Source organism: Anopheles funestus (genome assembly GCF_943734845.2).
Source record: "Anopheles funestus chromosome X unlocalized genomic scaffold, idAnoFuneDA-416_04 X_unloc_29, whole genome shotgun sequence".
Lineage (NCBI taxonomy): Eukaryota > Metazoa > Arthropoda > Insecta > Diptera > Culicidae > Anopheles > Anopheles funestus.
The window spans coordinates 1001632-1023497 of NW_026045153.1; the positions used below are offsets into that span (position 1 = coordinate 1001632).

The following is a 21866-nucleotide window of genomic DNA, read 5'->3' on the forward strand; positions in this document are numbered from 1 at the left end:
CATCTAATTCTGAAGAAAGATCGAGAAAATGTTGAAAATTGACCGAGTTATGGCAGGTGAAAGAAAAAGTTTAGGTCGCGAATAACTTTTTTGCCCGACATCGGAGCACATGGTCGTGGAAGACTTTTAGCTTGCATTTGTCGAGATCTATCCAAATCACAAAGAAAATCCAAAATCGGTCGGTAAATGACTGAGATATGGGCAAAAATAGGTTGAAACGTGGCACCGGGGTTGAACGGGGTTGAAATAGGCACCTTACTCGGTGGACACAAATCGGTACATAAAACAGGTTTTTCGCGAATAACTTTTGTGCCCTACGTCTGAGCACATGGGTGTAGAATACTTTTTGGTAGAATTTCACGAGATGTAACTAAAACAGAAGAAATTTTGGAAAAATGTTGAAAATTCACCGAGTTACATCGAAGAATAGGTGCAAATGTGAACATTTTGCATGGAAGACAACACTTGGTGCACCAAACTTTGTACCGCGAATAACTTTTTTGCCCGGCATCGGAGCGCATGGTCGTGGAACAACTTTTTGTAGCGCGTCACGAGACGCATCTAATTCTGAAGAAAGATCGAGAAAATGTTGAAAATTGGCCGAGTTATGGCAGGTGAAAGAAAAAGCTTAGGTCGCGAATAACTTTTTTGCCCGACATCGGAGCACATGGTCGTGGAAGACTTTTAGCTTGCATTTGTCGAGATCTATCCAAATCACAAAGAAAATCCAAAATCGGTCGGTAAATGACTGAGATATGGGCAAAAATAGGTTGAAACGTGGCACCGGGGTTGAACGGGGTTGAAATAGGCACCTTACTCGGTGGACACAAATCGGTACATAAAACAGGTTTTTCGCGAATAACTTTTGTGCCCTACGTCTGAGCACATGGGTGTAGAATACTTTTTGGTAGAATTTCACGAGATGTAACTAAAACAGAAGAAATTTTGGAAAAATGTTGAAAATTCACCGAGTTACATCGAAGAATAGGTGCAAATGTGAACATTTTGCATGGAAGACAACACTTGGTGCACCAAACTTTGTACCGCGAATAACTTTTTTGCCCGGCATCGGAGCGCATGGTCGTGGAACAACTTTTTGTAGCGCGTCACGAGACGCATCTAATTCTGAAGAAAGATCGAGAAAATGTTGAAAATTGGCCGAGTTATGGCAGGTGAAAGAAAAAGTTTAGGTCGCGAATAACTTTTTTGCCCGACATCGGAGCACATGGTCGTGGAAGACTTTTAGCTTGCATTTGTCGAGATCTATCCAAATCACAAAGAAAATCCAAAATCGGTCGGTAAATGACTGAGATATGGGCAAAAATAGGTTGAAACGTGGCACCGGGGTTGAACGGGGTTGAAATAGGCACCTTACTCGGTGGACACAAATCGGTACATAAAACAGGTTTTTCGCGAATAACTTTTGTGCCCTACGTCTGAGCACATGGGTGTAGAATACTTTTTGGTAGAATTTCACGAGATGTAACTAAAACAGAAGAAATTTTGGAAAAATGTTGAAAATTCACCGAGTTACATCGAAGAATAGGTGCAAATGTGAACATTTTGTATGGAAAACAACACTTGGTGCACCAAACTTTGTACCGCGAATAACTTTTTTACCCGGCATCGGAGCGCATGGTCGTGGAACAACTTTTTGTAGCGCGTCACAAGACGCATCTAATTCTGAAGAAAGATCGAGAAAATGTTGAAAATTGACCGAGTTATGGCAGGTGAAAGAAAAAGTTTAGGTCGCGAATAACTTTTTTGCCCGACATCGGAGCACATGGTCGTGGAAGACTTTTAGCTTGCATTTATCGAGATCTATCCAAATCACAAAGAAAATCCAAAATCGGTCGGTAAATGACTGAGATATGGGCAAAAATAGGTTGAAACGTGGCACCGGGGTTGAACGGGGTTGAAATAGGTTGAAATAGAGGTTTTTCGCGAATAACTTTTGTGCCCTACGTCTGAGCACATGGGTGTAGAATACTTTTTGGTAGAATTTCACGAGATGTAACTAAAACAGAAGAAATTTTGGAAAAATGTTGAAAATTCACCGAGTTACATCGAAGAATAGGTGCAAATGTGAACATTTTGTATGGAAAACAACAGTTGGTGCACCAAACTTTGTACCGCGAATAACTTTTTTGCCCGGCATCGGAGCGCATGGTCGTGGAACAACTTTTTGTAGCGCGTCACAAGACGCATCTAATTCTGAAGAAAGATCGAGAAAATGTTGAAAATTGACCGAGTTATGGCAGGTGAAAGAAAAAGTTTAGGTCGCGAATAACTTTTTTGCCCGACATCGGAGCACATGGTCGTGGAAGACTTTTAGCTTGCATTTATCGAGATCTATCCAAATCACAAAGAAAATCCAAAATCGGTCGGTAAATGACTGAGATATGGGCAAAAATAGGTTGAAACGTGGCACCGGGGTTGAACGGGGTTGAAATAGGTTGAAATAGAGGTTTTTCGCGAATAACTTTTGTGCCCTACGTCTGAGCACATGGGTGTAGAATACTTTTTGGTAGAATTTCACGAGATGTAACTAAAACAGAAGAAATTTTGGAAAAATGTTGAAAATTCACCGAGTTACATCGAAGAATAGGTGCAAATGTGAACATTTTGCATGGAAGACAACACTTGGTGCACCAAACTTTGTACCGCGAATAACTTTTTTGCCCGGCATCGGAGCGCATGGTCGTGGAACAACTTTTTGTAGCGCGTCACGAGACGCATCTAATTCTGAAGAAAGATCGAGAAAATGTTGAAAATTGGCCGAGTTATGGCAGGTGAAAGAAAAAGTTTAGGTCGCGAATAACTTTTTTGCCCGACATCGGAGCACATGGTCGTGGAAGACTTTTAGCTTGCATTTATCGAGATCTATCCAAATCACAAAGAAAATCCAAAATCGGTCGGTAAATGACTGAGATATGGGCAAAAATAGGTTGAAACGTGGCACCGGGGTTGAACGGGGTTGAAATAGGCACCTTACTCGGTGGACACAAATCGGTACATAAAACAGGTTTTTCGCGAATAACTTTTGTGCCCTACGTCTGAGCACATGGGTGTAGAATACTTTTTGGTAGAATTTCACGAGATGTAACTAAAACAGAAGAAATTTTGGAAAAATGTTGAAAATTCACCGAGTTACATCGAAGAATAGGTGCAAATGTGAACATTTTGCATGGAAAACAACAGTTGGTGCACCAAACTTTGTACCGCGAATAACTTTTTTGCCCGGCATCGGAGCGCATGGTCGTGGAACAACTTTTTGTAGCGCGTCACAAGACGCATCTAATTCTGAAGAAAGCTCGAGAAAATATTGAAAATTGGCCGAGTTATGGCAGGTGAAAGAAAAAGCTTAGGTCGCGAATAACTTTTTTGCCCGACATCGGAGCACATGGTCGTGGAAGACTTTTAGCTTGCATTTGTCGAGATCTATCCAAATCACAAAGAAAATCCAAAATCGGTCGGTAAATGACTGAGATATGGGCAAAAATAGGTTGAAACGTGGCACCGGGGTTGAACGGGGTTGAAATAGGTTGAAATAGAGGTTTTTCGCGAATAACTTTTGTGCCCTACGTCTGAGCACATGGGTGTAGAATACTTTTTGGTAGAATTTCACGAGATGTAACTAAAACAGAAGAAATTTTGGAAAAATGTTGAAAATTCACCGAGTTACATCGAAGAATAGGTGCAAATGTGAACATTTTGTATGGAAAACAACAGTTGGTGCACCAAACTTTGTACCGCGAATAACTTTTTTGCCCGGCATCGGAGCGCATGGTCGTGGAACAACTTTTTGTAGCGCGTCTCAAGACGCATCTAATTCTGAAGAAAGATCGAGAAAATGTTGAAAATTGGCCGAGTTATGGCAGGTGAAAGAAAAAGTTTAGGTCGCGAATAACTTTTTTGCCCGACATCGGAGCACATGGTCGTGGAAGACTTTTAGCTTGCATTTATCGAGATCTATCCAAATCACAAAGAAAATCCAAAATCGGTCGGTAAATGACTGAGATATGGGCAAAAATAGGTTGAAACGTGGCACCGGGGTTGAACGGGGTTGAAATAGGTTGAAATAGAGGTTTTTCGCGAATAACTTTTGTGCCCTACGTCTGAGCACATGGGTGTAGAATACTTTTTGGTAGAATTTCACGAGATGTAACTAAAACAGAAGAAATTTTGGAAAAATGTTGAAAATTCACCGAGTTACATCGAAGAATAGGTGCAAATGTGAACATTTTGCATGGAAGACAACACTTGGTGCACCAAACTTTGTACCGCGAATAACTTTTTTGCCCGGCATCGGAGCGCATGGTCGTGGAACAACTTTTTGTAGCGCGTCACGAGACGCATCTAATTCTGAAGAAAGATCGAGAAAATATTGAAAATTGGCCGAGTTATGGCAGGTGAAAGAAAAAGTTTAGGTCGCGAATAACTTTTTTGCCCGACATCGGAGCACATGGTCGTGGAAGACTTTTAGCTTGCATTTATCGAGATCTATCCAAATCACAAAGAAAATCCAAAATCGGTCGGTAAATGACTGAGATATGGGCAAAAATAGGTTGAAACGTGGCACCGGGGTTGAACGGGGTTGAAATAGGCACCTTACTCGGTGGACACAAATCGGTACATAAAACAGGTTTTTCGCGAATAACTTTTGTGCCCTACGTCTGAGCACATGGGTGTAGAATACTTTTTGGTAGAATTTCACGAGATGTAACTAAAACAGAAGAAATTTTGGAAAAATGTTGAAAATTCACCGAGTTACATCGAAGAATAGGTGCAAATGTGAACATTTTGTATGGAAAACAACACTTGGTGCACCAAACTTTGTACCGCGAATAACTTTTTTGCCCGGCATCGGAGCGCATGGTCGTGGAACAACTTTTTGTAGCGCGTCACAAGACGCATCTAATTCTGAAGAAAGATCGAGAAAATGTTGAAAATTGACCGAGTTATGGCAGGTGAAAGAAAAAGTTTAGGTCGCGAATAACTTTTTTGCCCGACATCAGAGCACATGGTCGTGGAAGACTTTTAGCTTGCATTTATCGAGATCTATCCAAATCACAAAGAAAATCCAAAATCGGTCGGTAAATGACTGAGATATGGGCAAAAATAGGTTGAAACGTGGCACCGGGGTTGAACGGGGTTGAAATAGGTTGAAATAGAGGTTTTTCGCGAATAACTTTTGTGCCCTACGTCTGAGCACATGGGTGTAGAATACTTTTTGGTAGAATTTCACGAGATGTAACTAAAACAGAAGAAATTTTGGAAAAATGTTGAAAATTCACCGAGTTACATCGAAGAATAGGTGCAAATGTGAACATTTTGCATGGAAAACAACAGTTGGTGCACCAAACTTTGTACCGCGAATAACTTTTTTGCCCGGCATCGGAGCGCATGGTCGTGGAACAACTTTTTGTAGCGCGTCACAAGACGCATCTAATTCTGAAGAAAGCTCGAGAAAATATTGAAAATTGGCCGAGTTATGGCAGGTGAAAGAAAAAGCTTAGGTCGCGAATAACTTTTTTGCCCGACATCGGAGCACATGGTCGTGGAAGACTTTTAGCTTGCATTTGTCGAGATCTATCCAAATCACAAAGAAAATCCAAAATCGGTCGGTAAATGACTGAGATATGGGCAAAAATAGGTTGAAACGTGGCACCGGGGTTGAACGGGGTTGAAATAGGTTGAAATAGAGGTTTTTCGCGAATAACTTTTGTGCCCTACGTCTGAGCACATGGGTGTAGAATACTTTTTGGTAGAATTTCACGAGATGTAACTAAAACAGAAGAAATTTTGGAAAAATGTTGAAAATTCACCGAGTTACATCGAAGAATAGGTGCAAATGTGAACATTTTGTATGGAAAACAACAGTTGGTGCACCAAACTTTGTACCGCGAATAACTTTTTTGTCCGGCATCGGAGCGCATGGTCGTGGAACAACTTTTTGTAGCGCGTCACAAGACGCATCTAATTCTGAAGAAAGATCGAGAAAATATTGAAAATTGACCGAGTTATGGCAGGTGAAAGAAAAAGTTTAGGTCGCGAATAACTTTTTTGCCCGACATCGGAGCACATGGTCGTGGAAGACTTTTAGCTTGCATTTGTCGAGATCTATCCAAATCACAAAGAAAATCCAAAATCGGTCGGTAAATGACTGAGATATGGGCAAAAATAGGTTGAAACGTGGCACCGGGGTTGAACGGGGTTGAAATAGGTTGAAATAGAGGTTTTTCGCGAATAACTTTTGTGCCCTACGTCTGAGCACATGGGTGTAGAATACTTTTTGGTAGAATTTCACGAGATGTAACTAAAACAGAAGAAATTTTGGAAAAATGTTGAAAATTCACCGAGTTACATCGAAGAATAGGTGCAAATGTGAACATTTTGTATGGAAAACAACAGTTGGTGCACCAAACTTTGTACCGCGAATAACTTTTTTGCCCGGCATCGGAGCGCATGGTCGTGGAACAACTTTTTGTAGCGCGTCTCAAGACGCATCTAATTCTGAAGAAAGATCGAGAAAATGTTGAAAATTGGCCGAGTTATGGCAGGTGAAAGAAAAAGCTTAGGTCGCGAATAACTTTTTTGCCCGACATCGGAGCACATGGTCGTGGAAGACTTTTAGCTTGCATTTGTCGAGATCTATCCAAATCACAAAGAAAATCCAAAATCGGTCGGTAAATGACTGAGATATGGGCAAAAATAGGTTGAAACGTGGCACCGGGGTTGAACGGGGTTGAAATAGGTTGAAATAGAGGTTTTTCGCGAATAACTTTTGTGCCCTACGTCTGAGCACATGGGTGTAGAATACTTTTTGGTAGAATTTCACGAGATGTAACTAAAACAGAAGAAATTTTGGAAAAATGTTGAAAATTCACCGAGTTACATCGAAGAATAGGTGCAAATGTGAACATTTTGCATGGAAGACAACACTTGGTGCACCAAACTTTGTACCGCGAATAACTTTTTTGCCCGGCATCGGAGCGCATGGTCGTGGAACAACTTTTTGTAGCGCGTCACGAGACGCATCTAATTCTGAAGAAAGATCGAGAAAATGTTGAAAATTGGCCGAGTTATGGCAGGTGAAAGAAAAAGCTTAGGTCGCGAATAACTTTTTTGCCCGACATCGGAGCACATGGTCGTGGAAGACTTTTAGCTTGCATTTGTCGAGATCTATCCAAATCACAAAGAAAATCCAAAATCGGTCGGTAAATGACTGAGATATGGGCAAAAATAGGTTGAAACGTGGCACCGGGGTTGAACGGGGTTGAAATAGGTTGAAATAGAGGTTTTTCGCGAATAACTTTTGTGCCCTACGTCTGAGCACATGGGTGTAGAATACTTTTTGGTAGAATTTCACGAGATGTAACTAAAACAGAAGAAATTTTGGAAAAATGTTGAAAATTCACCGAGTTACATCGAAGAATAGGTGCAAATGTGAACATTTTGTATGGAAAACAACAGTTGGTGCACCAAACTTTGTACCGCGAATAACTTTTTTGCCCGGCATCGGAGCGCATGGTCGTGGAACAACTTTTTATAGCGCGTCACAAGACGCATCTAATTCTGAAGAAAGATCGAGAAAATGTTGAAAATTGACCGAGTTATGGCAGGTGAAAGAAAAAGTTTAGGTCGCGAATAACTTTTTTGCCCGACATCGGAGCACATGGTCGTGGAAGACTTTCAGCTTGCATTTGTCGAGATCTATCCAAATCACAAAGAAAATCCAAAATCGGTCGGTAAATGACTGAGATATGGGCAAAAATAGGTTGAAACGTGGCACCGGGGTTGAACGGGGTTGAAATAGGTTGAAATAGAGGTTTTTCGCGAATAACTTTTGTGCCCTACGTCTGAGCACATGGGTGTAGAATACTTTTTGGTAGAATTTCACGAGATGTAACTAAAACAGAAGAAATTTTGGAAAAATGTTGAAAATTCACCGAGTTACATCGAAGAATAGGTGCAAATGTGAACATTTTGTATGGAAAACAACAGTTGGTGCACCAAACTTTGTACCGCGAATAACTTTTTTGCCCGGCATCGGAGCGCATGGTCGTGGAACAACTTTTTGTAGCGCGTCACAAGACGCATCTAATTCTGAAGAAAGATCGAGAAAATGTTGAAAATTGACCGAGTTATGGCAGGTGAAAGAAAAAGTTTAGGTCGCGAATAACTTTTTTGCCCGACATCGGAGCACATGGTCGTGGAAGACTTTTAGCTTGCATTTATCGAGATCTATCCAAATCACAAAGAAAATCCAAAATCGGTCGGTAAATGACTGAGATATAGTCAAAAATAGAAATTGAAATGCGAATCGCGAGAAATCAGCCTGAAGGTAGGCAATTCGTATAAGCCATTCAAAGTATTAGAAGCTACTTTTTCGAATAACTTTTTCCACAGACAACTTAGCACATCGGCGTAGAATAACTTTTGGTAGCTGATGAGCAGATCTTTCCAAATATGTGCTACAATTGAAGATCCATTGGAAACTGACCGAGTTATAAGCATCCAAAGTGGCAAAATGAGGAATTTTTTTGGAAAAGTTGAGAAAATGTTAAGTCTTTGTACCTCGAATAACTTTTTCCACAGACAACTTAGCACATCGGCGTAGAATAACTTTTGGTAGCTAATGACCAGATCTATCTAAATATGTGCTACAATTGAAGATCCATTGGAAACTGACCGAGTTATAAGCATCCAAAGTGGCAAAATGAGGAATTTTTTTGGAAAAGTTGAGAAAATGTTAAGTCTTTGTACCTCGAATAACTTTTTCCACAGACAACTTAGCACATCGGCGTAGAATAACTTTTGGTAGCTAATGACCAGATCTATCCAAATATGTGCTACAATTGAAGATCCATTGGAAACTGACCGAGTTATAAGCATCCAAAGTGGCAAAATGAGGAATTTTTTTGGAAAAGTTGAGAAAATGTTAAGTCTTTGTACCTCGAATAACTTTTTCCACAGACAACTTAGCACATCGGCGTAGAATAACTTTTGGTAGCTGATGAGCAGATCTTTCCAAATCTGTGTTACAATTGAAGATCCATTGGAAACTGACCGAGTTATAAGCATCCAAAGTGGCAAAAGGGGTAAAATTTTACGGGGCAAAGCCAAGGGTAATTATTTTTATCCCTCTAATAACTTCTAGCACAGACATTGAATCGCTTTGTGATGTACGGATGAAATGTAGCAAACAGTTGGAACTACCCATAAAATCTTAAAGATAGACGATCCAATGTATAGAACCGGAGTAATGTGCGATACATGGTGAAAAATCGAGTGAAAAATTAACTATAAACTGTTTTTCCTCAATAACTCGAATACTAGACGTCGGAGGGGGGTGCCGTAGAACAATTTTTTGTAGCCCTTGAAATTACCTTTCGAATGATATATAGTGGTTTTTTGGTCAAAAAGTGACCCCGAGACTAGTAACCCTCCATACACAAAACCGCCTAAAAAGTTTTGGTTTTGCAAAATTTTGAAAAGTGCGTCAAAAAAATTTTTTCAAAAAGTACCAAATCGTGATCAGAACTCACTATAGACCATAAAAAGTGAAATCCGATGATCATTTGCAACACTTGGTCAATCGAGAAAAATTTCACTTTTTTACTAGAGTCGGGTACCCTGAACGAAAAATCGCTCAAGTGATGGTTTTTGGCCAATAACTCGAATACTAGACGTCGGAGGGGGGTGCCGTAGAACAATTTTTTGTAGCCCTTGAAATTACCTTTCGAATGATATATAGTGGTTTTTTGGTCAAAAAGTGACCCCGAGACTAGTAACCCTCCATACACAAAACCGCCTAAAAAGTTTTGGTTTTGCAAAATTTTGAAAAGTGCGTCAAAAAATTTTTTTCAAAAAGTACCAAATCGTGATCAGAACTCACTATAGACCATAAAAAGTGAAATCCGATGGTCATTTGCAACACTTGGTCAATCGAGAAAAATTTCACTTTTTTACTAGAGTCGGGTACCCTGAACGAAAAATCGCTCAAGTGATGGTTTTTGGCCAATAACTCGAATACTAGACGTCGGAGGGGGGTGCCGTAGAACAATTTTTTGTAGCCCTTGAAATTACCTTTCGAATGATATATAGTGGTTTTTTGGTCAAAAAGTGACCCCGAGACTAGTAACGCTCCATACAAAAAACCGCCTAAAAAGTTTTGGTTTTGCAAAATTTTGAAAAGTTCAAAAAAATTTTTTTTTCAAAAACTACTAAAACGTGATAAGAACTTACTATAGACCATGAAAAGTGATATCCGATGATAATTTGCAAAAGTTGGTAACTAGTAAAAAATTTCACTTTTTTACTAGAGTCGGGTACCCGTACATTGAACATTTTGTATGGAAGACAACAGTTGGTGCACCAAACTTTGTACCGCGAATAACTTTTTTGCCCGGCATCGGAGCGCATGGTCGTGGAACAACTTTTTGTAGCGCGTCACGAGACGCATCTAATTCTGAAGAAAGATCGAGAAAATGTTGAAAATTGACCGAGTTATGGCAGGTGAAAGAAAAAGTTTAGGTCGCGAATAACTTTTTTGCCCGGCATCGGAGCGCATGGTCGTGGAACAACTTTTTGTAGCGCGTCACGAGACGCATCTAATTCTGAAGAAAAATCGAGAAAATGTTGAAAATTGACCGAGTTATGGCAGGTGAAAGAAAAAGTTTAGGTCGCGAATAACTTTTTTGCCCGACATCGGAGCACATGGTCGTGGAAGACTTTTAGCTTGCATTTATCGAGATCTATCCAAATCACAAAGAAAATCCAAAATCGGTCGGTAAATGACTGAGATATGGGCAAAAATAGGTTGAAACGTGGCACCGGGGTTGAACGGGGTTGAAATAGGCACCTTACTCGGTGGACACAAATCGGTACATAAAACAGGTTTTTCGCGAATAACTTTTGTGCCCTACGTCTGAGCACATGGGTGTAGAATACTTTTTGGTAGAATTTCACGAGATGTAACTAAAACAGAAGAAATTTTGGAAAAATGTTGAAAATTCACCGAGTTACATCGAAGAATAGGTGCAAATGTGAACATTTTGTATGGAAAACAACACTTGGTGCACCAAACTTTGTACCGCGAATAACTTTTTTGCCCGGCATCGGAGCGCATGGTCGTGGAACAACTTTTTGTAGCGCGTCGCAAGACGCATCTAATTTTGAAGAAAGATCGAAAAAATGTTGAAAATTGGCCGAGTTATGGCAGGTGAAAGAAAAAGCTTAGGTCGCGAATAACTTTTTTGCCCGACATCGGAGCACATGGTCGTGGAAGACTTTTAGCTTGCATTTGTCGAGATCTATCCAAATCACAAAGAAAATCCAAAATCGGTCGGTAAATGACTGAGATATGGGCAAAAATAGGTTGAAACGTGGCACCGGGGTTGAACGGGGTTGAAATAGGCACCTTACTCGGTGGACACAAATCGGTACATAAAACAGGTTTTTCGCGAATAACTTTTGTGCCCTACGTCTGAGCACATGGGTGTAGAATACTTTTTGGTAGAATTTCACGAGATGTAACTAGAACAGAAGAAATTTTGGAAAAATGTTGAAAATTCACCGAGTTACATCGAAGAATAGGTGCAAATGTGAACATTTTGTATGGAAAACAACAGTTGGTGCACCAAACTTTGTACCGCGAATAACTTTTTTGCCCGGCATCGGAGCGCATGGTCGTGGAACAACTTTTTGTAGCGCGTCGCAAGACGCATCTAATTTTGAAGAAAGATCGAAAAAATGTTGAAAATTGGCCGAGTTATGGCAGGTGAAAGAAAAAGCTTAGGTCGCGAATAACTTTTTTGCCCGACATCGGAGCACATGGTCGTGGAAGACTTTTAGCTTGCATTTGTCGAGATCTATCCAAATCACAAAGAAAATCCAAAATCGGTCGGTAAATGACTGAGATATGGGCAAAAATAGGTTGAAACGTGGCACCGGGGTTGAACGGGGTTGAAATAGGCACCTTACTCGGTGGACACAAATCGGTACATAAAACAGGTTTTTCGCGAATAACTTTTGTGCCCTACGTCTGAGCACATGGGTGTAGAATACTTTTTGGTAGAATTTCACGAGATGTAACTAAAACAGAAGAAATTTTGGAAAAATGTTGAAAATTCACCGAGTTACATCGAAGAATAGGTGCAAATGTGAACATTTTGCATGGAAGACAACACTTGGTGCACCAAACTTTGTACCGCGAATAACTTTTTTGCCCGGCATCGGAGCGCATGGTCGTGGAACAACTTTTTGTAGCGCGTCACGAGACGCATCTAATTCTGAAGAAAGATCGAGAAAATGTTGAAAATTGGCCGAGTTATGGCAGGTGAAAGAAAAAGCTTAGGTCGCGAATAACTTTTTTGCCCGACATCGGAGCACATGGTCGTGGAAGACTTTTAGCTTGCATTTGTCGAGATCTATCCAAATCACAAAGAAAATCCAAAATCGGTCGGTAAATGACTGAGATATGGGCAAAAATAGGTTGAAACGTGGCACCGGGGTTGAACGGGGTTGAAATAGGTTGAAATAGAGGTTTTTCGCGAATAACTTTTGTGCCCTACGTCTGAGCACATGGGTGTAGAATACTTTTTGGTAGAATTTCACGAGATGTAACTAAAACAGAAGAAATTTTGGAAAAATGTTGAAAATTCACCGAGTTACATCGAAGAATAGGTGCAAATGTGAACATTTTGTATGGAAAACAACACTTGGTGCACCAAACTTTGTACCGCGAGTAACTTTTTTGCCCGGCATCGGAGCGCATGATCGTGGAACAACTTTTTGTAGCGCGTCACGAGACGCATCTAATTCTGAAGAAAGATCGAGAAAATGTTGAAAATTGGCCGAGTTATGGCAGGTGAAAGAAAAAGCTTAGGTCGCGAATAACTTTTTTGCCCGACATCGGAGCACATGGTCGTGGAAGACTTTTAGCTTGCATTTATCGAGATCTATCCAAATCACAAAGAAAATCCAAAATCGGTCGGTAAATGACTGAGATATGGGCAAAAATAGGTTGAAACGTGTGCACCTTACTCGGTGGACACAAATCGGTACACAAAACAGGTTTTTCGCGAATAACTTTTGTGCCCTACGTCTGAGCACATGGGTGTAGAATACTTTTTGGTAGAATTTCACGAGATGTAACTAAAACAGAAGAAATTTTGGAAAAATGTTGAAAATTCACCGAGTTACATCGAAGAATAGGTGCAAATGTGAACATTTTGTATGGAAAACAACACTTGGTGCACCAAACTTTGTACCGCGAATAACTTTTTTGCCCGGCATCGGAGCGCATGATCGTGGAACAACTTTTTGTAGCGCGTCACGAGACGCATCTAATTCTGAAGAAAGATCGAGAAAATGTTGAAAATTGGCCGAGTTATGGCAGGTGAAAGAAAAAGCTTAGGTCGCGAATAACTTTTTTGCCCGACATCGGAGCACATGGTCGTGGAAGACTTTTAGCTTGCATTTATCGAGATCTATCCAAATCACAAAGAAAATCCAAAATCGGTCGGTAAATGACTGAGATATGGGCAAAAATAGGTTGAAACGTGCGCACCTTACTCGGTGGACACAAATCGGTACATAAAACAGGTTTTTCGCGAATAACTTTTGTGCCCTACGTCTGAGCACATGGGTGTAGAATACTTTTTGGTAGAATTTCACGAGATGTAACTAAAACAGAAGAAATTTTGGAAAAATGTTGAAAATTCACCGAGTTACATCGAAGAATAGGTGCAAATGTGAACATTTTGTATGGAAAACAACACTTGGTGCACCAAACTTTGTACCGCGAATAACTTTTTTGCCCGGCATCGGAGCGCATGATCGTGGAACAACTTTTTGTAGCGCGTCACGAGACGCATCTAATTCTGAAGAAAGATCGAGAAAATGTTGAAAATTGGCCGAGTTATGGCAGGTGAAAGAAAAAGCTTAGGTCGCGAATAACTTTTTTGCCCGACATCGGAGCACATGGTCGTGGAAGACTTTTAGCTTGCATTTATCGAGATCTATCCAAATCACAAAGAAAATCCAAAATCGGTCGGTAAATGACTGAGATATGGGCAAAAATAGGTTGAAACGTGCGCACCTTACTCGGTGGACACAAATCGGTACATAAAACAGGTTTTTCGCGAATAACTTTTGTGCCCTACGTCTGAGCACATGGGTGTAGAATACTTTTTGGTAGAATTTCACGAGATGTAACTAAAACAGAAGAAATTTTGGAAAAATGTTGAAAATTCACCGAGTTACATCGAAGAATAGGTGCAAATGTGAACATTTTGCATGGAAGACAACACTTGGTGCACCAAACTTTGTACCGCGAATAACTTTTTTGCCCGGCATCGGAGCGCATGGTCGTGGAACAACTTTTTGTAGCGCGTCACGAGACGCATCTAATTCTGAAGAAAGATCGAGAAAATGTTGAAAATTGGCCGAGTTATGGCAGGTGAAAGAAAAAGCTTAGGTCGCGAATAACTTTTTTGCCCGACATCGGAGCACATGGTCGTGGAAGACTTTTAGCTTGCATTTATCGAGATCTATCCAAATCACAAAGAAAATCCAAAATCGGTCGGTAAATGACTGAGATATAGTCAAAAATAGAAATTGAAATGCGAATCGCGAGAAATCAGCCTGAAGGTAGGCAATTCGTATAAGCCATTCAAAGTATTAGAAGCTACTTTTTCGAATAACTTTTTCCACAGACAACTTAGCACATCGGCGTAGAATAACTTTTGGTAGCTGATGAGCAGATCTTTCCAAATCTGTGTTACAATCGAAGATCCATTGGAAACTGACCGAGTTATAAGCATCCAAAGTGGCAAAATGAGGAATTTTTTAGGAAAAATTGAGAAAATTTTAAGTCTTTGTACCTCGAATAACTTTTTCCACAGACAACTTAGCACATCGGCGTAGAATAACTTTTGGTAGCTGATGAGCAGATCTTTCCAAATCTGTGTTACAATTGAAGATCCATTGGAAACTGACCGAGTTATAAGCATCCAAAGTGGCAAAATGAGGAATTTTTTAGGAAAAATTGAGAAATTTTTAAGTCTTTGTACCTCGAATAACTTTTTCCACAGACAACTTAGCACATCGGCGTAGAATAACTTTTGGTAGCTGATGAGCAGATCTTTCCAAATCTGTGTTACAATTGAAGATCCATTGGAAACTGACCGAGTTATAAGCATCCAAAGTGGCAAAATGAGGAATTTTTTAGGAAAAATTGAGAAAATTTTAAGTCTTTGTACCTCGAATAACTTTTTCCACAGACAACTTAGCACATCGGCGTAGAATAACTTTTGGTAGCTGATGAGCAGATCTTTCCAAATCTGTGTTACAATTGAAGATCCATTGGAAACTGACCGAGTTATAAGCATCCAAAATGGCAAAATGAGGAATTTTTGAGGAAAAATTGAGAAAATTTTAAGTCTTTGTACCTCGAATAACTTTTTCCACAGACAACTTAGCACATCGGCGTAGAATAACTTTTGGTAGCTGATGAGCAGATCTTTCCAAATCTGTGTTACAATTGAAGATCCATTGGAAACTGACCGAGTTATAAGCATCCAAAGTGGCAAAATGAGGAATTTTTTAGGAAAAATTGAGAAAATTTTAAGTCTTTGTACCTCGAATAACTTTTTCCACAGACAACTTAGCACATCGGCGTAGAATAACTTTTGGTAGCTAATGACCAGATCTATCCAAATATGTGCTACAATTGAAGATCCATTGGAAACTGACCGAGTTATAAGCATCCAAAGTGGCAAAATGAGGAATTTTTTTTGGAAAAGTTGAGAAAATGTTAAGTCTTTGTACCTCGAATAACTTTTTCCACAGACAACTTAGCACATCGGCGTAGAATAACTTTTGGTAGCTAATGACCAGATCTATCCAAATATGTGCTACAATTGAAGATCCATTGGAAACTGACCGAGTTATAAGCATCCAAAGTGGCAAAATGAGGATTTTTTTTGGAAAAGTTGAGAAAATGTTAAGTCTTTGTACCTCGAATAACTTTTTCCACAGACAACTTAGCACATCGGCGTAGAATAACTTTTGGTAGCTAATGATCAGATCTATCCAAATATGTGCTACAATTGAAGATCCATTGGAAACTGACCGAGTTATAAGCATCCAAAGTGGCAAAATGAGGAATTTTTTTTGGAAAAGTTGAGAAAATGTTAAGTCTTTGTACCTCGAATAACTTGTTCCACAGACAACTTAGCACATCGGCGTAGAATAACTTTTGGTAGCTAATGACCAGATCTATCCAAATATGTGCTACAATTGAAGATCCATTGGAAACTGACCGAGTTATAAGCATCCAAAGTGGCAAAATGAGGAATTTTTTTGGAAAAGTTGAGAAAATGTTAAGTCTTTGTACCTCGAATAACTTTTTCCACAGACAACTTAGCACATCGGCGTAGAATAACTTTTGGTAGCTAATGATCAGATCTATCCAAATATGTGCTACAATTGAAGATCCATTGGAAACTGACCGAGTTATAAGCATCCAAAGTGGCAAAATGAGGAATTTTTTTTGGAAAAGTTGAGAAAATGTTAAGTCTTTGTACCTCGAATAACTTGTTCCACAGACAACTTAGCACATCGGCGTAGAATAACTTTTGGTAGCTAATGACCAGATCTATCCAAATATGTGCTACAATTGAAGATCCATTGGAAACTGACCGAGTTATAAGCATCCAAAGTGGCAAAATGAGGAATTTTTTTGGAAAAGTTGAGAAAATGTTAAGTCTTTGTACCTCGAATAACTTTTTCCACAGACAACTTAGCACATCGGCGTAGAATAACTTTTGGTAGCTAATGATCAGATCTATCCAAATATGTGCTACAATTGAAGATCCATTGGAAACTGACCGAGTTATAAGCATCCAAAGTGGCAAAATGAGGAATTTTTTTTGGAAAAGTTGAGAAAATGTTAAGTCTTTGTACCTCGAATAACTTGTTCCACAGACAACTTAGCACATCGGCGTAGAATAACTTTTGGTAGCTAATGACCAGATCTATCCAAATATGTGCTACAATTGAAGATCCATTGGAAACTGACCGAGTTATAAGCATCCAAAGTGGCAAAATGAGGAATTTTTTTGGAAAAGTTGAGAAAATGTTAAGTCTTTGTACCTCGAATAACTTTTTCCACAGACAACTTAGCACATCGGCGTAGAATAACTTTTGGTAGCTAATGATCAGATCTATCCAAATATGTGCTACAATTGAAGATCCATTGGAAACTGACCGAGTTATAAGCATCCAAAGTGGCAAAATGAGGAATTTTTTTGGAAAAGTTGAGAAAATGTTAAGTCTTTGTACCTCGAATAACTTTTTCCACAGACAACTTAGCACATCGGCGTAGAATAACTTTTGGTAGCTAATGATCAGATCTATCCAAATATGTGCTACAATTGAAGATCCATTGGAAACTGACCGAGTTATAAGCATCCAAAGTGGCAAAATGAGGAATTTTTTTTGGAAAAGTTGAGAAAATGTTAAGTCTTTGTACCTCGAATAACTTGTTCCACAGACAACTTAGCACATCGGCGTAGAATAACTTTTGGTAGCTAATGACCAGATCTATCCAAATATGTGCTACAATTGAAGATCCATTGGAAACTGACCGAGTTATAAGCATCCAAAGTGGCAAAATGAGGAATTTTTTTGGAAAAGTTGAGAAAATGTTAAGTCTTTGTACCTCGAATAACTTTTTCCACAGACAACTTAGCACATCGGCGTAGAATAACTTTTGGTAGCTAATGACCAGATCTATCCAAATATGTGCTACAATTGAAGATCCATTGGAAACTGACCGAGTTATAAGCATCCAAAGTGGCAAAATGAGGAATTTTTTTGGAAAAGTTGAGAAAATGTTAAGTCTTTGTACCTCGAATAACTTTTTCCACAGACAACTTAGCACATCGGCGTAGAATAACTTTTGGTAGCTAATGACCAGATCTATCCAAATATGTGCTACAATTGAAGATCCATTGGAAACTGACCGAGTTATAAGCATCCAAAGTGGCAAAATGAGGAATTTTTTTGGAAAAGTTGAGAAAATGTTAAGTCTTTGTACCTCGAATAACTTTTTCCACAGACAACTTAGCACATCGGCGTAGAATAACTTTTGGTAGCTAATGACCAGATCTATCCAAATATGTGCTACAATTGAAGATCCATTGGAAACTGACCGAGTTATAAGCATCCAAAGTGGCAAAATGAGGAATTTTTTTAGAAAAATTGAGAAAATGTTAAGTCTTTGTACCTCAAATAACTTTTTCCACAGACAACTTAGCACATCGGCGTAGAATAACTTTTGGTAGCTAATGACCAGATCTATCCAAATATGTGCTACAATTGAAGATCCATTGAAAACTGACCGAGTTATAAGCATCCAAAGTGGCAAAATGAGGAATTTTTTTGGAAAAGTTGAGAAAATGTTAAGTCTTTGTACCTCAAATAACTTTTTCCACAGACAACTTAGCACATCGGCGTAGAATAACTTTTGGTAGCTAATGACCAGATCTATCCAAATATGTGCTACAATTGAAGATCCATTGGAAACTGACCGAGTTATAAGCATCCAAAGTGGCAAAATGAGGAATTTTTTGGAAAAGTTGAGAAAATGTTAAGTCTTTGTACCTCGAATAACTTTTTCCACAGACAACTTAGCACATCGGCGTAGAATAACTTTTGGTAGCTAATGACCAGATCTATCCAAACATGTGCTACAATTGAAGATCCATTGGAAACTGACCGAGTTATAAGCATCCAAAGTGGCAAAATGAGGAATTTTTTGGAAAAGTTGAGAAAATGTTAAGTCTTTGTACCTCGAATAACTTTTTCCACAGACAACTTAGCACATCGGCGTAGAATAACTTTTGGTAGCTAATGACCAGATCTATCCAAATATGTGCTACAATTGAAGATCCATTGGAAACTGACCGAGTTATAAGCATCCAAAGTGGCAAAATGAGGAATTTTTTTGGAAAAATTGAGAAAATGTTAAGTCTTTGTACCTCGAATAACTTTTTCCACAGACAACTTAGCACATCGGCGTAGAATAACTTTTGGTAGCTAATGACCAGATCTATCCAAATATGTGCTACAATTGAAGATCCATTGGAAACTGACCGAGTTATAAGCATCCAAAGTGGCAAAATGAGGAATTTTTTGGAAAAGTTGAGAAAATGTTAAGTCTTTGTACCTCGAATAACTTTTTCCACAGACAACTTAGCACATCGGCGTAGAATAACTTTTGGTAGCTAATGACCAGATCTATCCAAATATGTGCTACAATTGAAGATCCATTGGAAACTGACCGAGTTATAAGCATCCAAAGTGGCAAAATGAGGAATTTTTTGGAAAAGTTGAGAAAATGTTAAGTCTTTGTACCTCAAATAACTTTTTCCACAGACAACTTAGCACATCGGCGTAGAATAACTTTTGGTAGCTAATGACCAGATCTATCTAAATATGTGCTACAATTGAAGATCCATTGGAAACTGACCGAGTTATAAGCATCCAAAGTGGCAAAATGAGGAATTTTTTGGAAAAGTTGAGAAAATGTTAAGTCTTTGTACCTCAAATAACTTTTTCCACAGACAACTTAGCACATCGGCGTAGAATAACTTTTGGTAGCTAATGACCAGATCTATCCAAATATGTGCTACAATTGAAGATCCATTGGAAACTGACCGAGTTATAAGCATCCAAAGTGGCAAAATGAGGAATTTTTTTTGGAAAAGTTGAGAAAATGTTAAGGCTTTGTACCTCGAATAACTTTTTCCACAGACAACTTAGCACATCGGCGTAGAATAACTTTTGGTAGCTAATGACCAGATCTATCCAAATATTCGCTAATATTGAAGATCCATTGAAAACTGACCGAGTTATAAGCATCCAAAGTGGCAAAATGAGGAATTTTTTTGGAAAAGTTGAGAAAATGTTAAATCTTTGTACCTCGAATAACTTTTTCCACAGACAACTTAGCACATCGGCGTAGAATAACTTTTGGTAGCTAATAACCAGATCTATCCAAATATGTGCTAATATTGAAGATCCATTGAAAACTGACCGAGTTATAAGCATCCAAAGTGGCAAAATGAGGATTTTTTTTTGGAAAAGTTGAGAAAATGTTAAGTCTTTGTACCTCGAATAACTTTTTCCACAGACAATTTAGCACATCGGCGTAGAATAACTTTTGGTAGCTAATGACCAGATCTATCCAAATATGTGCTAATATTGAAGATCCATTGAAAACTGACCGAGTTATAAGCATCCAAAGTGGCAAAATGAGGATTTTTTTGGAAAAATTGAGAAAATGTTAAGTCTTTGTACCTCAAATAACTTTTTCCACAGACAACTTAGCACATCGGCGTAGAATAACTTTTGGTAGCTAATAACCAGATCTATCCAAATATGTGCTACAATTGAAGATCCATTGGAAACTGACCGAGTTATAAGCATCCAAAGTGGCAAAATGAGGAATTTTTTAGGAAAAATTGAGAAAATTTTAAGTCTTTGTACCTCAAATAACTTTTTCCACAGACAACTTAGCACATCGGCGTAGAATAACTTTTGGTAGCTAATGACCAGATCTATCCAAATATGTGCTACAATTGAAGATCCATTGGAAACTGACCGAGTTATAAGCATCCAAAGTGGCAAAATGAGGAATTTTTTTGGAAAAGTTAATAAAATGTTAAGTCTTTGTACCTCGAATAACTTTTTCCACAGACAACTTAGCACATCGGCGTAGAATAACTTTTGGTAGCTAATGACCAGATCTATCCAAATATGTGCTACAATTGAAGATCCATTGGAAACTGACCGAGTTATAAGGATCCAAAGTGGCAAAATGGGTAAAATTTTACGGGGCAAAGCCAAGGGTAATTTTTTTTATCCCTCTAATAACTTCTAGCACAGACATTGAATCGCTTTGTGATGTACGGATGAAATGTAGCAAACAGTTGGAACTACCCATAAAATCTTAAAGATAGACGATCCAATGTATAGAACCGGAGTAATGTGCGATACATGGTGAAAAATCGAGTGAAAAATTAACTATAAACTGTTTTTCCTCAATAACTCGAATACTAGACGTCGGAGGGGGGTGCCGTAGAACAATTTTTTGTAGCCCTTGAAATTACCTTTCGAATGATATATAGTGGTTTTTTGGTCAAAAAGTGACCCCGAGACTAGTAACCCTCCATACACAAAACCGCCTAAAAAGTTTTGGTTTTGCAAAATTTTGAAAAGTGCGTCAAAAAAATTTTTTCAAAAAGTACCAAATCGTGATCAGAACTCACTATAGACCATAAAAAGTGAAATCCGATGATCATTTGCAACACTTGGTCAATCGAGAAAAATTTCACTTTTTTACTAGAGTCGGGTACCCTGAACGAAAAATCGCTCAAGTGATGGTTTTTGGCCAATAACTCGAATACTAGACGTCGGAGGGGGGTGCCGTAGAACAATTTTTTGTAGCCCTTGAAATTACCTTTCGAATGATATATAGTGGTTTTTTGGTCAAAAAGTGACCCCGAGACTAGTAACCCTCCATACACAAAACCGCCTAAAAAGTTTTGGTTTTGCAAAATTTTGAAAAGTGCGTCAAAAAATTTTTTTCAAAAAGTACCAAATCGTGATCAGAACTCACTATAGACCATAAAAAGTGAAATCCGATGATCATTTGCAACACTTGGTCAATCGAGAAAAATTTCACTTTTTTACTAGAGTCGGGTACCCTGTACGAAAAACCGCTATAGTTGCGGTTTTTGGCCAATAACTCGAATACTAGACGTCGGAGGGGGGTGCCGTAGAACAATTTT

At 38.9% G+C, this 21866-nt stretch overlaps 1 protein-coding gene across 1 annotated transcript in view; it reads right to left on the reverse strand.

The window, feature by feature from the left end:
- Positions 1-20629, reverse strand: part of LOC125773303 (uncharacterized) — a 137363-nt gene extending 116734 nt beyond the window's left edge. Inside the window, exon 1 of the mRNA XM_049444331.1 lies at positions 20563-20629. The gene's annotated coding sequence lies outside the window, so the exon portion shown is untranslated. The remainder of the gene's footprint in view (positions 1-20562) is intronic.
- Positions 20630-21866: the final 1237 nt, after the last annotated feature.